Source organism: Enhydra lutris, unplaced genomic scaffold, assembly GCF_002288905.1.
Source record: "Enhydra lutris kenyoni isolate GAN:26980312 unplaced genomic scaffold, ASM228890v2 scaffoldscaffold73, whole genome shotgun sequence".
NCBI classification, from domain to species: Eukaryota; Metazoa; Chordata; class Mammalia; order Carnivora; family Mustelidae; genus Enhydra; species Enhydra lutris.
Genome location: NW_019154157.1, coordinates 3624944 through 3643729, shown reverse-complemented (window position 1 = coordinate 3643729; position 18786 = coordinate 3624944). Strand labels below are relative to the sequence as shown.

General features: G+C 45.8%; 1 protein-coding gene across 2 annotated transcripts in view; it reads right to left on the bottom strand.

Annotated features, from left to right (window-relative positions):
* The window catches only part of LOC111160028 (adaptor related protein complex 1 beta 1 subunit), a 54775-nt gene extending 36741 nt beyond the window's left edge, over positions 1–18034 (bottom strand). For both annotated transcript variants that reach the window (XM_022522794.1, XM_022522793.1), the window contains exon 1: positions 17899–18034. The gene's annotated coding sequence lies outside the window, so the exon portion shown is untranslated. The remainder of the gene's footprint in view (positions 1–17898) is intronic.
* Positions 18035–18786: the final 752 nt, after the last annotated feature.

The following is an 18786-nucleotide window of genomic DNA, read 5'->3' as shown; positions in this document are numbered from 1 at the left end:
TTCTATAGCATTCCCCAAATCTAACTCGCCAGTTTCCTCAAAGCATCTCTCAGGACATCTCCCAGTGCAAAAGTCACAGTTCTAAGGCAACAGAACAAAGGCCCCCTCATTCATTCACCGTTTACAGAGCATCCACTGCATACCTTCAGGAGTTCCTCTTGACCAATTGATGAAAGATTAAAGAAGCTCCACAGGGGCCGAGTACCCTGGATACTTGGCAGAGGCTCCAGGGGTGGTTCTATAGCATTCCCCAAATCTAACTCGCCAGTTTCCTCAAAGCATCTCTCAGGACATCTCCCAGTGCAAAAGTCACAGTTCTAAGGCAACAGAACAAAGGCCCCCTCATTCATTCACCGTTTACAGAGCATCCACTGCATACCTTCAGGAGTTCCTCTTGACCAATTGATGAAAGATTAAAGAAGCTCCACAGGGGCCGAGTACCCTGGATACTTGGCAGAGGCTCCAGGGGTGGTTCTAACATTTAAGAAGTTATCACTTACTGGGACACCTGGGTGGCTCTGTTGTTAAGCATCTGCCTTTGGCTCAGATCATGATCCCAGGGTCCTGGGATCTGCTCCTCCCTCTCCCTCTGCCTGCTGCTCTGCCTACTTGTTCTCTCTATCTCTCTGTCAAATAAATAAATAAAATCTTTTAAAAAAAAGTTACACTTACTGAGTCCCTATTACGGCCAGGGAGTTTGTAAACGTTATCTCATTTAATCCCACTAATCAGGTGGCTGGTTTAAAGAATATTTTACAGATGAGGAAACTGAGGCTCAGGGTTAAGTAACTTGCCCATAGTCACATGACTTGTAAATGGTTAGACTGGGAGACCATCTCAGGGCTGCCTGACCTCAGCAACTGTACTCTATTAACAAAGGAATTCTGCTTCTCCCATCTGAAAGGGAGGACCGAGCACTGATAGTGCTTAAGGACTCAGTATAAAAACCATAAGACTTCCAGTGATAACTGCCCAGTCCTACCTGTAGTCTCACATGGTACAGAAAACCAAACAATCCAAAAAAAATAGACATTTGAATGGAAAAAGTCACTCACTTTTGTCCCTTCTGTTGCCTCCACTGAAGAGACTGAAACATAGAACCCATCGAGGGCACTTGTGATGAGCACTAGGTGTTATATGTGAGCGATGAATCATTAAATTCTACTCTTGAGAACAATATTACACTGTATGCTAACTAACTAGAATTTATTTATTTATTTATTTATTTTTTAAAGATTTTATTTTTATTTATTTGACAGAGAGAGAGAGATCACAAGGAGGCAGAGAGGCAGGCAGAGAGAGAGAGGAGGAAGCAGGCTCCCCACCGAGCAGAGGTCCCGATGCGGGGCTCGATCCCAGGACCCTGAGATCATGACCTGAGCCGAAGGCAGAGGCTTTAACCCACTGAGCCACTCAGGCGCCCCAACTAACTAGAATTTAAATAAAACCTTGGAACTAATTAATTAATTTAAACCCCCACAGAACCTGTTAACATCTTCTTTCAATACATTACTAGGTGGGAGCAAGATGGAGATTACTGGTGGGATGGATGTGAGAGGTCAAGGATCATTCAAAAAGTCTCTGGAGGGGCACTTGAGCGACTCAGTAGGTTAAGCAGCTGCCTTTGGCTCAGCTCATGATCCCAGAGTCCTGGGATCGAGTCCTACATCGGGCTTCTTGCTCAGCCGGAAGCCTGCTTCTCCCTCTGCCTGCTCTGCTTGGTACTCTGCCTGCTTGTGTGTGCTCTCTCTCCCCTCTGACAAATAAATAAATAAAATCTTAAAAAAAAAAGTCTCTGGAAACAAAACTGACATGGCTCCTCTCTAGCCCAGGTGAATTCTCCAGACTAAGCTGGTATTCACAGCAAGATGGCAAAGAAGCTGTTCCCCAACTGAGACACCCAATAGATTCTGTCTCAGTGATCAATGGGAAACAAGTATGTGCTGTCTTGGGGCTGCCTTAAATCCTTTGTGGATCCCACTGGACTAGAGGAATAAAGGCTTCACTGACAGAACAGTACAATGGAAAAGACACAATTCTACTTTCCTTTGCTTTGCAAGATTGAAAAGGGATGATGGCACTTTTCTGTGGGAGATGCAGGAAAAAGAAGAGACTGCTGTGTCTGATGATGGCAGACCCACAGTAGGGACTCTATCTTGCAGGGCCTGGCAGCAAAAGTCAGGCCTGTGGACAGATCCACAAAGGGAGAACCCACGTCAGCCTAGTCCATGGCTCTGTCCATCCTCCCCCTTCATAACTGGCCTAGGGTTCTGCACATGGCCAGTGCTGAGTTGATAGTTGTTAAAAGAAATGAAAAGGGGCCAATGACCATCGTGGGGCGTCTCGGCTTGCTGACAGCTCTGTTATGTAACTCTTCAGCATTTGTTTCCTAAAGGAGTTCACTTACAGTGAAAATCATTTTCTTTTGAGTACACATAAAGCCATTTTCTCAGAGAAATCTCCCCAACCTAGAGGTTCCTTTTTGAGTTCTGTGACGAGCAGATCAACAAGATAACAGGACGTCTGCCACACAACAAAAGGCTGTATGACTTCAGGAGTCATAGGTGTGAGAGCACAACTGGAAGGGGTACCCAAAATAGAAGTATGCCATTTCTCAAAGATAAGTTTAGTCTAAGAAGAGGGATCAAGAAAACAAAAGGGGCTAAAAATTTTAAACCAAAAGAATCACAGTAACATATAAACCCCTCTGTTGTTAAATCTAGAAGGAAATCGAAGTGAAAAAAAAAGGAAAAAACCACCTTAGATGTCTAACTTCAATGCTGCCCAGAGATTCTTCCTTCTCCAATAGTGGAGACTGTCAGGGGCTTTGTCCTTATCTGCAGGCACAATACAACATCTAGGGGTCCTAAATTCCAGGAACACAATCACCTGGGGACAGATTTGAGATGTATGTACCTGCCCAGGTGGAAGAAAGGGTGGGAAGCTTCTTTTGGGGGGATTAAAAAAAGCAACAGAGCAGGGTGAGCTAATTAGACCACCACAGGCTGCTGATACCCCTATAGTGTTAAGCTTTGATGACACTCTTCCTTTTACAGATGCTAAGCAACTACTCGCAACTTACACTGCTACCCAGCGTGAGCTCGGGCTGCTTCTTTTCTCTGCAGTATCTATCTCACATAACCCTCTGCAGAGGGCCCAATGGGACTGATGATGCAGGAATAGTATCCCTCTGAAGCTGTTTCACATATAGGAAATTAAAGTGGAGGAGGAAGGGGAAGTAGGGAGAAGTGAAAATGCTTTTGCCAAGCCACCCAGAGCACAGATTTTAAAAACCTCATTACACAGTGGAAGATCAACTACACCTGGGTGACCTGCCCCCGGTGGCTATCTCTGGTGTCCTTTCTCTGAAGTTACTCTTGGTTAGTGCAAGAGATGTTTCATCCTCTCTGCAGGAGTGAAAAAAACCCTACAGTTCAGTCTAAAGGATCAGACTTAAAGGATGCCACAGGAAAGACAGATGCTTTCCCTGGTACTGCTCAGCTATCGCCATACACTGCGTGCCCACTAATGGAGGCCAAAGGGGCTAAGACCTTGTTTGATGAATCTAATTGTATACATGAGCCACACCTGGAAGCACGCAACCAGTTCAGGCAAGAAAAAGCCTAGGGTTTGGATTCCATCTTTGGAAGTGACGGGACACATTCTAAAAAGGAACAATTGGGGAATTTTTGGTTTGAAAACTGCTCTGGCCAGTGTGATAAGTCACTTTTGCTAAGGAGACAGCATTCTGGGCTGGGATACTCCTCACTTTCAGCATTTACCGGCTAAGGATCGCCTCAAGGGGAGGGAGAGTCTAAATTAAAACCCACACCTGGAAGGACTAGTTTTGTCTCTGATGAGCCACTGATGTCCTTAATTTAAATCTACCTTCTCACTTTGATTTTATAATCCCAGACCAGTCCCTATTAATCTTACTTTATTTTTATTTTAAAGATTTTTTTTAAAAATGATTTTATTTATTTATTTAACAGAGAGAGACACAGTGAGAGAGGGAACAGAGGGAGTGGGAGAGGGAGAAGCAGGCTTCTTGCCGTGCAGGGAGCCTGAAGCAGGGTTCAATCCCAGGACCCTGGGATCATGACCTGAGCCGAAGGCAGAGGCCCAACTACTGAGCCACCCAGGCACCCCTATTAATCTTACTTAAAAAAAAAAATCCTACTGATGCTTCTGCTTTCCCCTGCCACTAGGCTTAAAGTAAAGAAACTGAGTAATAAGCCTGAAATAGAGTAGTTTTATGTTTTCTAGAATTACAAAGAAGCCCCTAGTGAGAATCACTGACACACTGGCTAGGACAAAGATGTAATATAATCTAAGAGTGGAAAAATGAGGTCCTAGGAAGATAATGGAAGGGGGAAAAAATCATAAAAATATCCCCAGCTAAAAACTTTGAATTTTAGCTACTGGAGTTAGTTAGACGTAAGGAAATAAAGTCCTCAACACTTTTTAAATATGTGAGGTCCTCACATATCTACATGTAGTTCTGAACAAGAGATAAAGAATCTCTGTGTTTTAAACAAATAAATTGAATTTAAATCTATAAAAAATACATTAAGAAAATAAATATTGAATATATTTCAACTTTTCTCCAAGACCTCAAAATTGCTAGTGATAACAATAATTATTTTATCTTTATCATTATTTTTTAGGTAGGCTTCATGCCCAACGTGGGGCTTGAACTCAAAACCCTGAGATGAATAGTTGTGTACTCTACCTACTGAGCCAGCAGGTGCCCCAACAATAATTTTAAAGGAAAGAAGACTGAACTGCTGTTGGTTGACTTCATCTCTATGATCCAATTCTTCTCTTGAAAATGGGGACAGCAGCACTTGCTCTTTACTTAGTTCACTGTTCTTCTGATAGGGGACAATGTGGGAATGAAAGCATGCTAATAGTATAAATATCATGGAGTTCCGGGGCCCCTGGGTGGCTCCGTGGGTTAGGTATCTGCTTTGGCTCAGGTTGTGGTCCTTGGGTTCTGGGATCTAGGCCAGCATCAGGCTCTCTGCTCAGTGGAGAGCCTGTTTCTCCCTCTCCCTGCTGCTCCCCCTGCTTGTGTTCTGTCTGTGAAATAAATAAATAAATCTTCGAAAAAAAAAAAAAATATTGTGGGGTTCCATTTACATGAAATTCTAGGATAAGAAGAAGAGGTAGAAGTCAGATCAGTGGATGCATTTGAGGAGGACTGAATGGGGCACAAAAGAACTCGGGGGGTGATGGAAATGATCTGCATCTTTGGTTTTTTTTTTTTTTTTATTAAGATTTTATTTGTTTATTTGACAGAGAGAGAGACCACAAGTAGGCAGAGAGGCAGGCAGAGGTGGGAGGAGGAAGCAGGTTCCCTGCTGAGCAGAGAGCCCCGCATGGGGCTCCATCCCAGGACCCTGAGATCGTGACCTGAGCCGAAGGCAGACGCTTAACCCACTGAGCCACCCAGGCGCCCCATGAGCTGCATCTTGATGCAGATTCTGGCCAGACTGGTACACTTAAGAGCTCACATATCCCTTAGTGTATGTCACACAAATATTAAAACTTTTTTCATTTCTATTTATTTTTTTAAGATTTCATTTTTTTATTCGACAGAGAGACTATGCACATACAAGCAGGGGCAACAGCAGGCAGAGGAAGACGGAGAAGCAGGCTCCCTGCTCTGTGAGACCCTGGGATCATGACTTTGGCTGAAGGCAGATGCTTAACTGACTGAGCCACTGAAAAATTCAATTCAAATAATTGAATTTAAAAAAAATAAAATAAAATAAAACTCAATGCTGAAGAAGAAAAATGGAAAACTATATAACCCAGAGGAAACAAAGCCTTTCTGAGTATGACATTAAATCCAGAAGTCTTTAAAAATCTGTGAGTCTGATTACATAAAAATTAAGTTTTCCTGTATGGCCAAATCATAATAAAAAACAAAAGACAAGGGTGCCTGGGTGGCTCAGTTGGTTGGGCGACTGTCTTTGGCTCAGGTCATGAGCCTGGAGTCCTGGGATTGGGTCCTGCATGGGCTCCCTGCTCAGCGGGGAGTCTCTGCTTCTCCCTCTCTTCTCATGCTCTCTCTCATTCTCTCTCTCTCTCAAGTAAATAAATAAAATCTTTTAAAAAAAGACATATGATAGACACACACATAAATTTCCATCACATCTCAGACAAAAGCCTATTTTCCTTAATACATAAAAAGTACCTATGGGACTCCTGGATGGCTCAGTGGGTTAAGCGGCTGCCTTCAGTTCAGGTCATGATCCCAGGGTCCTGGGATCAAGTCCTGCATCCAGGGAGCCTGCTTCTCCCTCTCCCTCTTCCCCTCCCCCTACTCGAGCTCACTCTCTCTCTCTCTCTCTCTCTCTCTCACAAATGGATAAATAAAATCTTTTTAAAAATACATAAAAAGTACCTAAAAATAAGAGAATGGCAAAGGATGTGGTGCGTTACAGAAAATGAAGACAGATGGTTTAAGCTTTAAGAGATATAAGAGAAATAATAAGAGAAATTGATACTACAATGAAATACCATCCATTAGCTAATGGACTGGTAAAGCCCAAAAGTCTGATGACGTTTCATGTTGGTGCTGATGTGGGAAAAGAGATACCCTGATGTCATGCTAATGAGAGTCTAAACTGCTACAACTTCTACACCAATTTGGCAACAGCCACCAGAATTGCAAAGGTGCTGACCCTTTGACCCAATAACTTGGCTTCTAAGAATTTATTCTTTTTTTTTTTTTTAAGATTTTATCTATTTATTTGAAAGAGAGAAAGCTATGAGCAGAAGGAGGGGCAGAAAGAATCTGAAGCAGATGCCGTACTGACTGCGGATGAAGACTCAGGTTCCCAGAGAAGCTAAAATAACCAGGGCCTATAACAGATCAAGATAAGAGGACTCCTTGATGAGAGCAGAGAGTGCTGATGGGACAGAACAGGGACATAAGCCTCCGTGGCGAACTTTCAACAAAGTTGAAAGTAAGGCTGATCCAACTCTAAGACAGCTGCCAGGAAATCTAGCTTTGCTACCAACAGCTGTGTGATGCAGGGTAAATCCCTCTATCTCTGGGCTTTACTTCTTTCTAATTGTCAAACAAGAGAATTCAACCAGGTCAATGGCTTTTCAAACCGCTTCTTGCTTTCAAACTGTTTAAAACAAAACCAGAATTACTTGGTTGACATAAGAGTGGAGGACTTAGGGCCTAGCTCACTCCACTATGCCCAAGTCCCCCTCTTCACCAGGGGACCTTCAGACAACCCACAGTTCCACAGGACAACAGTTCCATTCTATTAAATGACAGATAAACTCCCTCCCACATCTCACCTTCTATGATTCTCTACTAGATGAGAAATCCATTTCCCCACCAATGAGTGTTCTTCCAGGGTATCAAGCAAGAGGAAATGGAGCATGATCATTCTCTGAGAAGGACAAAAGACATTTCCAAGAGAAAAGACAAAACAAATTCAGAATGTAGCCAGGACTACCAAACCTTATTAGGTCTTCAGTAGGAAGGAAAACAGTAACAAGCCAAACAATTCCCCAAATGGCCTGCCAACGGCCAAGGAAAGGACGTTTCTAGTCTCAGGGCAGTGATTCATGCCAGAGCAACCCAGGCTCCGCACTCAGTTGAGAGGCACGAAGTTGGTGGCGCTAGCACAATGCGCTGTATACCGCTGGCACTCAGTGAGTTACCAAGGGAGATAATCGGTATTGTGAGATCAGCCAGAGAAGCAGTTTTAGGGAAGGGAAAGGGGAAGAAGACATTTGGGAAGGTCTGATCCAGCTGTCAAGACTCATCTCTGAATTCAAGGACACCTGGGCAGGGAAAAATGAGCCCTGAAAGTCTGTTGGTGGCTTCCAACTTCAGTGCTGTTTAAAACCATCACTGCTGGGCACCTGGGTGGCTCAGTTGCTTAGGCATCTGCCTTTGGCTCAGGTCATGATCTCAGGGTCTTGGGATGGAACCCTGCATTGGGCTCTCTGCTCAGCGGGGAGTCTGCTTTTCCTTCTCTTTCTGCCCCTCCCCCTGCTGGTGCCCACATGCACACAATGCTCTCTCTCAGATAAATTATATCTTAAAAAAATATATATATATATATATAAAACTGTCACTGTTAAACTCTTGCCTGATGAAGAAACCTGTTCAGAAACCTGCTCCAGGCACATGTTAGCTCAAGAACAGTTAAGGATAAGTTAGTAAGAGGGTGCCTGGGTGGCTCAGTTGGTTAAGTATCTGCCTTTGGCTCAGGTCATGATCCCAGGGTCCTGGGATACAGTCCCACACTGGGCTTGCTTCTCCCTCTGCCTCTCTGTCTCTCATGAATAAATAAATAAAATCTTAAAAAAAAAAAAAAGTGAACAAAAGGGATTAGAGTGGTGCAACTGTTTCTTCTCATTTAGAACAGAAAAGCGGAACTTTTTTTTTTTTCAAAGATTTTATTTATTTATTTGACAGGCAGAGATCACAAGCAGGCAGAGAGGCAGGCAGAGAGAGAGGAGAAAGCAGGCTCCCCGCCGAGCAGAGAGCCCGATGCGGGGCTCGATCCCAGGACCCTGGGATCATGACCCGAGCCAAAGGCAGAGGCTTAACCCACTGAGCCACCCAGGCGCCCCGAAAAGCGGAACTTTAATCACCTCACGTTTGGCGGTTTCAGTTCTGTTTCAAAGGCATAGGTTGATTCATTCACAAATATTCCCCTACTCTGTGCCATGCTCTGGATTGTGTCCCTGCCCCATGAAGCTTAGAGTTTATAATAGAGACAATGATTCTATTCACCACCCAGGAATTACTCACCACCGCTCACCTGTCTGACAATCTTCTTTCAAAAAAGGAAAAGGTTCTCACAGGTAAGTCCTAAAGTTCACTTTATAGACAGGGAAATAAGTGAGGCCAGCTTGAAGACTAAAAGGTGACTCAGCAGTAGAGAAACCAGACTTCAGACTTTCTCTCTGAGACAACTTGGTCACCAAACTCAAACAGGCACTTTCAAATTGGTTTAATAACTATGAGAAAATAAGCTGTGCTCTTCTTTGGGCTTGGCATGAAATTCAGAACAAAGGTGGCAGCGGCAGCAGTAATGGCAGGCAGATATGCTCTATGAGCCAGACAGTATGTAAAGAACTTCACATTTAATCCAAACAATAATCTGTGGAAAAGGTATTGATAATACCACAAGTTTACAGATGAGGAAAAGTGAAGTCCAGAGAGACCAAGGTATTTCTCTGAAGTCAAACAGCTAGAAAATGGTAGCACTGACACTCTCTACTCTTGCCCCATACTGAGATCCCACAGGTTCCACTCAGTCCAGCAACGCAACTTCTTCTCTGAACGAAGACCTGGCAGAATCACACACACTCCAAGCGAAAGGATAAATGAAATGTGTTGCCCATTATCCTTGCAGGGTCCCTCAAACATTGAATTACTGGTTATTTTAGGACCAGTCCATCCAGTTTGGACAACAGGAATGTCAAGTTTGGTAACATGCCTAGTGAAAGCCTGTTTGGATAAGCTTGCGGAGTTATGGGCCTCCTGGGATTTGGATGAAAAGTAGTTAGCCAAAATCAATCTCCTGAGACCCACTAACAATTAAAGCCTCAAAATGAAAAAGAAGTAAAAGCAGGCACATGCCACATGCAAATGTTCTTCTATTAGTACTGAGTCTTTAGAAACTAATTCTAGAATCACGTGCCAGTTCTCAACCATCTACAGAAAGTAATGCTTGGAAAGATCTGCTGTCAAGAGAAAAAGTTCCTCTGGACTTGAAAAAGGAAAGTAACAGGGGTTTCTTCTGAATAATATTTAAATTAATCAGGAAGAGAATGAGGCCAAAGACTAGAATGAGGCCCCCTGAGATCTCAGTTTTTCCCATCTATACAATGGAAACACTTTCTGAAGCTCTGTCAAGTGTTGGAGTCATCCATTCATCATGTGTAACAGTATGAGGAACCGTCAACTCTGGGACTGGGACTGTGCCCCCAACAGCAGCATGCCCACAGGAGACAAAGGACAGTCTTCCCGCTGGGCTTGTACAGACGCAGAGACCAAGTAAAGGACTGCAGGTGAACAACAGAGCAATCGTGCCTTCCATTAAGTACCACCACTGCTCAGAAGAGGGTTCTGAGACTTGGGGGAACGTCTAGGGAAGATGAAGTGCTTTCTGGATGGGAAAAGAAGGGTCACATTTGGAAAGGAAGGACTGAGGGTAACCTGGAGAAGACCCAAAAGATGCCAGCATAAAAGGGAGAAGATAGAGACTAAATCACCAGCAACACTGACTGGGGTGCAGGCTCTGTGCTAAATGGTTTACAGCCCCCCTCATTTAATTCTCAAGGTAATCCATTTATAAATAAGAAATTAAAGATGCTGAGAGAATGGTGAGTTACCCAAAGCCAAAACAAGCAGGCATGTTCAGGAGTTTGTGAGAACCCCTACCTGGCTAAAGGCAAGGACTTGGAAGGGAAAGGAACAGATGAAGTTAGGCAAGGAAGGATGGGATTCAGCGATGGTCCTGGATGCCTGAGCATGTTAGGTCCTGCTGGCGGAAGATGCAGTGAATCTGTCAAATACAAATCTCACACTGACGAGCATTTGATACTGTTCATCACTTCCTCTTCCTTGAAACACTTTCTTCCCCTGGATTCCAGGATGCCACGCACTCTGCTTTCCCCTCTACGCACCTCCTGCTCCATCTCAGTCTCCTTTGTTGGTTCTTCTTCCTCTCCCTTTCCTTTATGACTGGGGGGCCCCAGGGTTGGGCCTGGTACCTCCCCCTCCCCATGCTATCTCGCCTCTTTGGTGAGTTCATCCAGTGTCAAGGCTTTAAGTACCATCTACATGCTGATAACTCACAAGTTTACACCCCCAAGGCCCAACCTCTCCAGTGAACTCTCAGCTCATATATCCAAACTGCCTAATCAATATCTGAACTTGAATGTCTATACACCTAACAGGCAGCTCAAACTTAACATGATAAAAACTGATCTTCTGCTTCCCCCCATCCTGCAACTGGCTCATCTGCAGTTTTCATTATCTAGTTCATTATCAATATCTTTAACAGGGTTTCAGGCCAAAAACCTGTTACCCTTGACAACACACACACTCATATTCCACATCTAATCTATCAGCAGATCCTATGGGATTTACCTTCCAAATGAATCCAGAATTCATAAAGCGGCTATTCACCAGCACCATCACTTCCACCAGGCCCCAAGCCACCATCATTTTTTTTTTTTTTTTTTTTTTTGACACACACAGAGAGAGAGGGAGAGAACACAAGCAGGGTGAGTGGGAGAGGGAGAAATCAAGCTTCCTGCTGAGCAGGGAACCTGATGCGGGGCTCTATCCCCAGCAGGACCTGAGCTGAAGGCAGACACTTCACGACTGAGCCACCCAGGGCCCCCCAACTATCACTTCTTATTGCGATTGCTACCAAAGCTGCTTCCACACTGCTCTCGACAACCCAATTCAGCAACAGGCAGAATGAATCCATTACAGTCTAAGTTAGACAGTGGTACTCTGGTCCAAAATCCTCCAATGGTTCCCTGTCTCACCTCAGAATAAGAGCCAAAATCTCTACCATGGCCTCATGGACCACAGGCTCATATGAGACACACACCCCTTCTGTCTTTCACACACATACACACCACCTGTTACTTCTTCAAACTCTCCTCTCACTGTTTTCTCTATCATTCCCTCAGTTCCAGCCATATGGAGCCTTTCTGCTGATCCTTGAACACAAAAGGCATATTTCCACTTCAGGGCCTTTGCACATGCTGTTCACATGGCCAGAGAGGCTCTTTCTCCAGACAGCGCCATGGCTCAGTCCGTCACTTCTTTCAAATTTCACTAAAATGTCACCTTTTCTGACCACTTCATTTAAAATTCTACACATTTCCAACCAATCCCCCCAAGTCCCTACCTTTCACTTCTCCTTTTGTATTCCTTCAAGGTACTTGTCACCAACATACTATAAAATATATTTATATTGTTTATTTTTTTCTCCCTTTGTAATGTGCTCCATGAGGACAAAGGTTTTATCCATTTTATTTAGTACTGCATCCCTAGCTCCTAGACTTACCTGACAAATACCAGGTGCTCAATAAATGTCTGGACGATTAGTGCTCAACTCTCTTCCTGGGGAAATTTCAAGTTTTGTAAACCAACCTCAGCTGGAGACCAGCTTCCCCATGTTCCATTCACAGAGTTTGCTAGCATCAGACACGCATCTGCTCTGGTTGTCAAGCTATTTTGATAAAACTGAAGTTGAAAATATCAGACCCCCTAGCCCATTTTAGAGCCAATAAATAAATGAAAGATAAGTAAATAAAGAAAAAAGAGAACGGCAAAGGGCAGAAGGTCAGATGGTAACATCTCTGATAGAAGAAAGGTCCAGGCCACCTCCTTCAGTGAGGCCAGATCACCATCCCCTGCTCCCACAGGCATCAGCTCAAAGACTAGGGCTGCTGGAGGGTGGGGATGCAAATGCTGGGGGCAAGGGGCTCTGACACAGCTATGATGGGAACACAAGCAGGCCCTTCCCTCTGCCTTTAATCCTCTAGACCTACAGGTCTTCTGTGTTCCTTTGTCAAGCTCTTCACTGCTTTTGCACTTCACCCCAACTCGTGCTTTCTTCTGCAATCTCTCTCTCAAATAAATAAAATCTTAAAAAACAACAACAACCCACAAAGATACCATCCCTGTACTGAGTACATATTTTCCTGTCCTCACCCGCACCCCCATTCCTATTCATATGTTTGCTGAGCACCTCCCATGTGCCATAAAAAGGTCTACATGCTAGGGATGCAGCTGTGAACAAGCCAGACAAAGATCCTTCCCTTCATGGAGCATACATCCCAATGGCAGACAGGGACCACAGGCAAGATAAATAAGTATAATATATACTATCTGAGATGGTGATCAATGCTATGGAGAAAGAGAAAACAGGGAAGGAGGCTAGGGAATGTGGAGGAGGGGAGGAAAGGAGGTTAAAATTTAACCAGGTGGCCACCTTGAGAAGGTGACAGGCGGCACTGTCTCAATGTTCAGCCACTCAGTTTCATTCAGAGAATGAAGGCCATAGAAGCAGATATACCGCAAAATGAAATTTTGTCATTCCACTCTCAATATGCTTAAGACCCTAAAAACAATTAGGTGTGGCAAAAACTGTATGTCACCCAAGTCTATTCCTTTACAGTGCTCTGCTTTAACAAATGTTTTCAGTGCTGAAAATGAACAATGAAGAACTTGTTTTAAAGCTTTGAGACCTGACTTCCAAACCTATCATCTTCCAGCTCAAGCCCACAGAGACGGTAACCCTGGGAAAAAAGTCACTAAGGCGGGTGTTCTGGCTGCTGATGGACTCTGGGCATTCTGGACTCAACCAGCTTCTTACCTTAATCAGAAAAGGTCTCCCAACTTTGGGGAGACCTTCTTAATGGAGGTTAGAGGTCAAGCCCAAGGCTAAAGACCCAAAAAAAATGAGGCTTGAAAGTCTAAAACCACAGCAAAGCCACTCCTCAGCAATATTAAATAACGAGACAATCCAAGAACGAGGGGTTGGGAATGGGAAGGAGGCCACAGCATGTATGACAGGGGTTCTCCAAGGGTCTACACAACTTAACAGGCACAAGCCTATAAAATGAGAATTACAATGTCACATACCTAAGGGATTTGTGAGGCTAAATCAGGTCAATACCGGGGCACCTACGTGGCTCAGTCAGTCAAGCGTCTGCCTTTGGCTCAGGTCATGATCCTGGAATCCCGGGATCAAGCCCCGAGTCGGGTTCCCTGCTCAACGAGGAGTCTGCTTCTCCCTCTGAGCCTCCCCACTCTTGTGCTCTCTCTCTCTCACTCTCTCAAATAAATGAAATGAAAAAATAAATAAATAAAACAGGTCAGTACATACAAAGCCTTCAGCAGTGCCCAGCCCACCAAGTGGCCTATTGCTATAGGCTGGCCACTATGACAACAGGGAGAGTGGTTACCACCAGCACCTCCTCGCTGTTCCCCAACCCCAAGTCTCTAGAGGCCCTGAAGCACTGTGGTGGTGCCTGTTGAAATGTAAGTCTGATCTCAGAATTCCTGCTCAAAACTCTAGCAGCTCCCACCTCCCACCTCACTCAGAGTAAAAGCCAGGGTTCTCACCTTGACCTGGAAGCCCCCTCCATTCTCCTCTGACCTCATAACCCACTGCCCCGCTCATTGCTCACTCAGCTTCCCTGCTGTTTCTCAAACAAGCCAGGGACGCTCCTACTCTTCACTCTCTTAGGCCTGGAAGGCTCTTTCCCCAGACAATGTCACTCTGGTGGCTGGCTGGGCGGTAGCAACGAACGGAGAGTAGTTAATCCTATCACTGGTCAGACTGCTCCCTATCCTGCCAGACTGATAAGAGGATAGACAGGAGATCATTTGGAAAGTGCTTTGAATTTCCTAGGAATCAAATAATCCTAACAAGTCAATGCAATATTCATCCATTCACTGAACATTTACTGGGTACCTATGTGCCGGACATTTCACTAAGTGCTAGAGACACAGTTAAGACAAGTCCTCCCCAAGGATTAAGAGCCGTTTACTTAGAAGACAGCCGAGTGAACAATGACAAACCCTACGAGCAGTGCCACAGGACACTGAGGAGGTTCAGGCCTACAAGGTGAGAGAGATAATCAGATGGGAAGCTCCAAACAGTGGTCCAGCAAAGAAAGAGTCATGTGTGACAGGAAATAAGTGTTCAGGCCGAGGACAGCACAAAGCAAAGACACAGAGGTAGAAAGAGTTGGGGTTTGCAGAAGTGGCAAGCAGCTGAGTTTGACTGGAGGTTGGGAAAAGATGGAAGTGGGGAGTAGGAGAGATAAGGCAGGAGAGCCAGGCAGGAGTCACCCCAAAAGGCCTTGAAGGCCATGATAAGGAATGTGAATTTTAGCCTGAGGGCAATAAGGAGTCACTGATGGATATTCAAGCAGGATTATTTTTTTAAAGGATTCCCCAAGTGCTCACGTGGTATTTTTCTCTCTGGTGTTATTTGTTCTTTCTCTGTGTGAAGAGGAAAAAACAAAACACTAAAACCATTTCTGGGCATGTATCAGTAACAGACAGAAGAAACCTGTTCAGAAAAAGAAACATCTACATGTAACAGATGCCCTCTCAAGCTTTTATTATTATAGCAAAATACAGAACCCATACCTAAGCCATGTTTGCTCACTGTCAGCATGTCAGGCTCTGGTGCCAGGCATGGAGGTTTTCGGAAGTGAGCAGTCAAGACACGCAACAATTTCAGATGATGACCAGAAATACATGAAAGTCCAAGCCCAAAGCCAGTAGGACCAACAGATTAAACTTGTTCTGAAACACTTTTGGGAAGTGAAACGAGAAGGGTGGGAGCAGTGCTGTGTATGTAAAGTCTCTGTTTGCAGAAGGAAGTAATACCCCACAAACCAGGGTGGACAGCCTTCCTCAGAGGCTCCCGGAGGCATCAACTGCCTAGGGTCAAGGCACCCAACCACAGTAACAGCCTCTGCACAAATTTCCTTATCTAATCCCCACACACACCAGTGTTGGGGGGGATGGGGAGGAGGTGGGGGTCAGTATTATTTTAGAGCTGAAGTAAAGGACACCAAGCCTAAGTAAGTTGTCCAGGTAGGTGCTGAGCTGGGGTCAGAACCCAGGGCTGACTGGCGGGGAGTCCGGCAGTGCTTTTTCCACTACATCTCTTGAGCCCTTCAGGCCACTCAGGATGAAGCCTCTGCTCAACCTGTCCTCAACAGATAACCTCTCCACAACCTCTGAGGGGTCTGATTCTTTGAGAACTACTGAGGCTACTCTTTTTTTTTTTTTTTAATTTTTATTCATTTGACAGAGAGAGAGAGAGAGAGAGAGATCACAAGTAGGCAGAGAGGCAGGCAGAAAGAGAAGGAAGCAGGCTCACCGCTGAGCAGAGAGCCCGATGCGGGGCTCGATCCCAGGACCCTGAGATCATGACCTGAGCCGAAGGCAGAGGCTTAACCCACTGAGCCACCCAGGTGCCCCTGAGGCTACTCTTTATGACAGTTTCTAAGCGGCTGGAGGAGGCTGGTGGGCTCAACTTAGGACAGGGAGCCAGATGCTCTGAGTTTTGCTCATGTTCCCACCATCTGTCTGACAAGTCACTTCATCTCAAATCCTCCCTTGGAAGAATGGGGATAAGGTGACAACATTAAGTTTCTGTGAATTCAATGGAACTAGGAGAACAGATCACAGAGTTTAAAAAAAGGTACTATGGTAATATTTATATCACAGCTTTCTTCAGAAGCATGTGAAAACCTTCATGGGTTCATTAAGGCTTGTAACACCCAGGACTGGATAGGAAGGCAGCACGTCTTCCTCCTGCTGCTACCAGGGAAACTGAGGAAGAATTGGAGCAAGTGAATGTCTGCAAAGGAATAAGGCTCAGACTCAAAGAGTCTAGTCCTCCAGCCATCAAACGACTTCACCATCTTCCAAGCGAGATGTGCACTCCCCATCCAAGAAGCCAAGGCACCTGTACTTTTCTGAGACAGAGACCCTTCCCTTGAGAACGTACTTCAAGAACCTAGGGCCAAAAGATCCCCTAGGGGTCATGTGCTTCTTCTCTTTATTCCAAAAGGAATGCAGTTCAACCACTCTTTTTTTTTTTTTTTAAAGATTTTATTTATTTATTTGACAGAGAGAGAGATCACAAGTAGACAGAGAGGCAGGCAGAGAGAGAGAGAGAGGGAAGCAGGCTCCCTGCTGAGCAGAGAGCCCCATGCGGGACTCGATCCCAGGACCCTGAGATCATGACCTGAGCCGAAGGCAGCAGCTTAACCCACTGAGCCACCCAGGCGCCCTGCAGTTCAACCACTCTTAAGAGAGGGTCGAATATTCTTAAATTAGCTTCATGAATAGCCTGTTTTGTGTCTCACAGTTCTCAATACTCAGGAAAAACTTCCACTTTTGCCCTGAAAGGTAATTACTTCTAACAATAGCCTGCAGGATTGTTTCACCCTAACCATGTGAATTAAATGGCCCTTATGAGGAGCAGACAGCAAAGTAATAAGGCTACATCTTTACACAGCTTTGAATAAATACAACAGCAGCTAAAGAAATCTAACAGCCCCTACACACCAACCTTGCTCCAACCTCTTCCGTCTCTGCACTTTGCAGGCCCCTGAAAGCGTAGGTAAGAACCCTGGCTCTGCCTATATCACAGGACTGACCTTACCTAATGCGTGATTCAACCTCTCTGTGCCTTGGTTTCCTTGCAGATAAAATAGGGTATCAACAACAGCTACCCCGCAAGGGTTGTTGTGAAGTTTACATATGGCACTGTACCTGCGGTGTTTGGCAGTGTCTAGCACACAGTAGGAGCTCAATAACTAGTAGCTAGCATTTCGTCAGTATTTTTAGCATGATCACAGGTGTCCCCAGATAACCTGTCCATGAAACGCCAGACGGACAGACCAAGCCCAAGCCTACCGCGGGGCAGGCGCAAAGGGCCCGGTTCTTGATTTTTTTTTTTTTTTCTTTTCTTTTTGAACCTTGGCAAAGAGATAAGGCCTCGAATGACTGGGAGGCCTCAGCATGTGAAGGGGGAAACCAGGACGGGGAGAGGAGTTTCCCCCCTGGCGCGGGGCGGACTCCGCAGGGCCTAAGTCTAGGAGTCTCTTCGGAGGACGCCCCAAGAGGGACTGCGGGCTGGGGTGGCTGGGATTCAGGCCGGCGGCCAAGTGGGCACGAATGAATGAACCCGTAGTCCTTCTCTCACATCGTGGCTTGGGAAACCATTCACGCCCCTCTAGCGCCCCGTCCTCTCTGTGACCTCTGACCCCACAAACCCCCCTCACCTCAGACCACCGCCTCCCGGCCCCACTCCTTCTCCTGCCTCGCCGGACTCCCCGCTTCCTCACCCACAGGTCCGGACGGCTCCCGGCGCCACGGCACGGCTCGGCTCCTCAGCAAAATGTCCGCGGCCTCGTCCTCCCGCTCCCCCGGTGCGTCCGTGCCGCCGGCCGCTTGGAGCCCCGCGGCTGTCACCTGCCGGGCGGAAGTGAGCTGCCCGCGCCCGGGCACTTCCGGTGAACGCACGGCCTGGGGGCGGGGTCAAGGGTGCAAGCCGGGCGGGGGTGGTGCCCGCGGGGCGGGGCCAGGAAGGGGCGGACCAAAACGGAATTAACCCCTCCCCAGCCGCGGCGTACCCCGCCGCTGCGTCCTGCCGAGCGCTCAAAAATTTGCTAAGTAATTTAAGTAACTTAAGATGATGACTTTAAAGGCCATCTCTTCCTTCTGTGTTACAGACGGGAAAACTGAGACTCTGAAAAAGGCAAGGTTTTGCTCAAGATCACTTAATCACTTACCTTATGAATGTTAGAGTCAAAACCAGAACTATAAATCCAGTCTAGCACTTGCTGCCCTTTGGAAATTCTGACTGGAAGGGTTAAACCCAAGTGCCTGCAAGGAACTTTGATCCAAGAGGAACTTCATAATATCCCATTTTCCTTTTGCTGGGTCTGCCAGGACGTCTTTGATTCCTGTAATCCCCTCACTCCCGACTCTGGTACTATTAACTTTCTCCTTATAGATAATTTCTGATCATTCCCCCTTAAAACAGTATTTCGTCACTGCTCTTTAAAAATGTCTTACTGGGGGGCGCCTGGGTGGCTCAGTGGGTTAAGCTGCTGCCTTCGGCTCAGGTCATGATCTCAGGGTCCTGGGATCGAGTCCCGCATCGGGCTCTCTGCTCAGCAAGAAGCCTGCTTCCCTCTCTCTCTCTCTCTCTCTGCCTGCCTCTCCGTCTA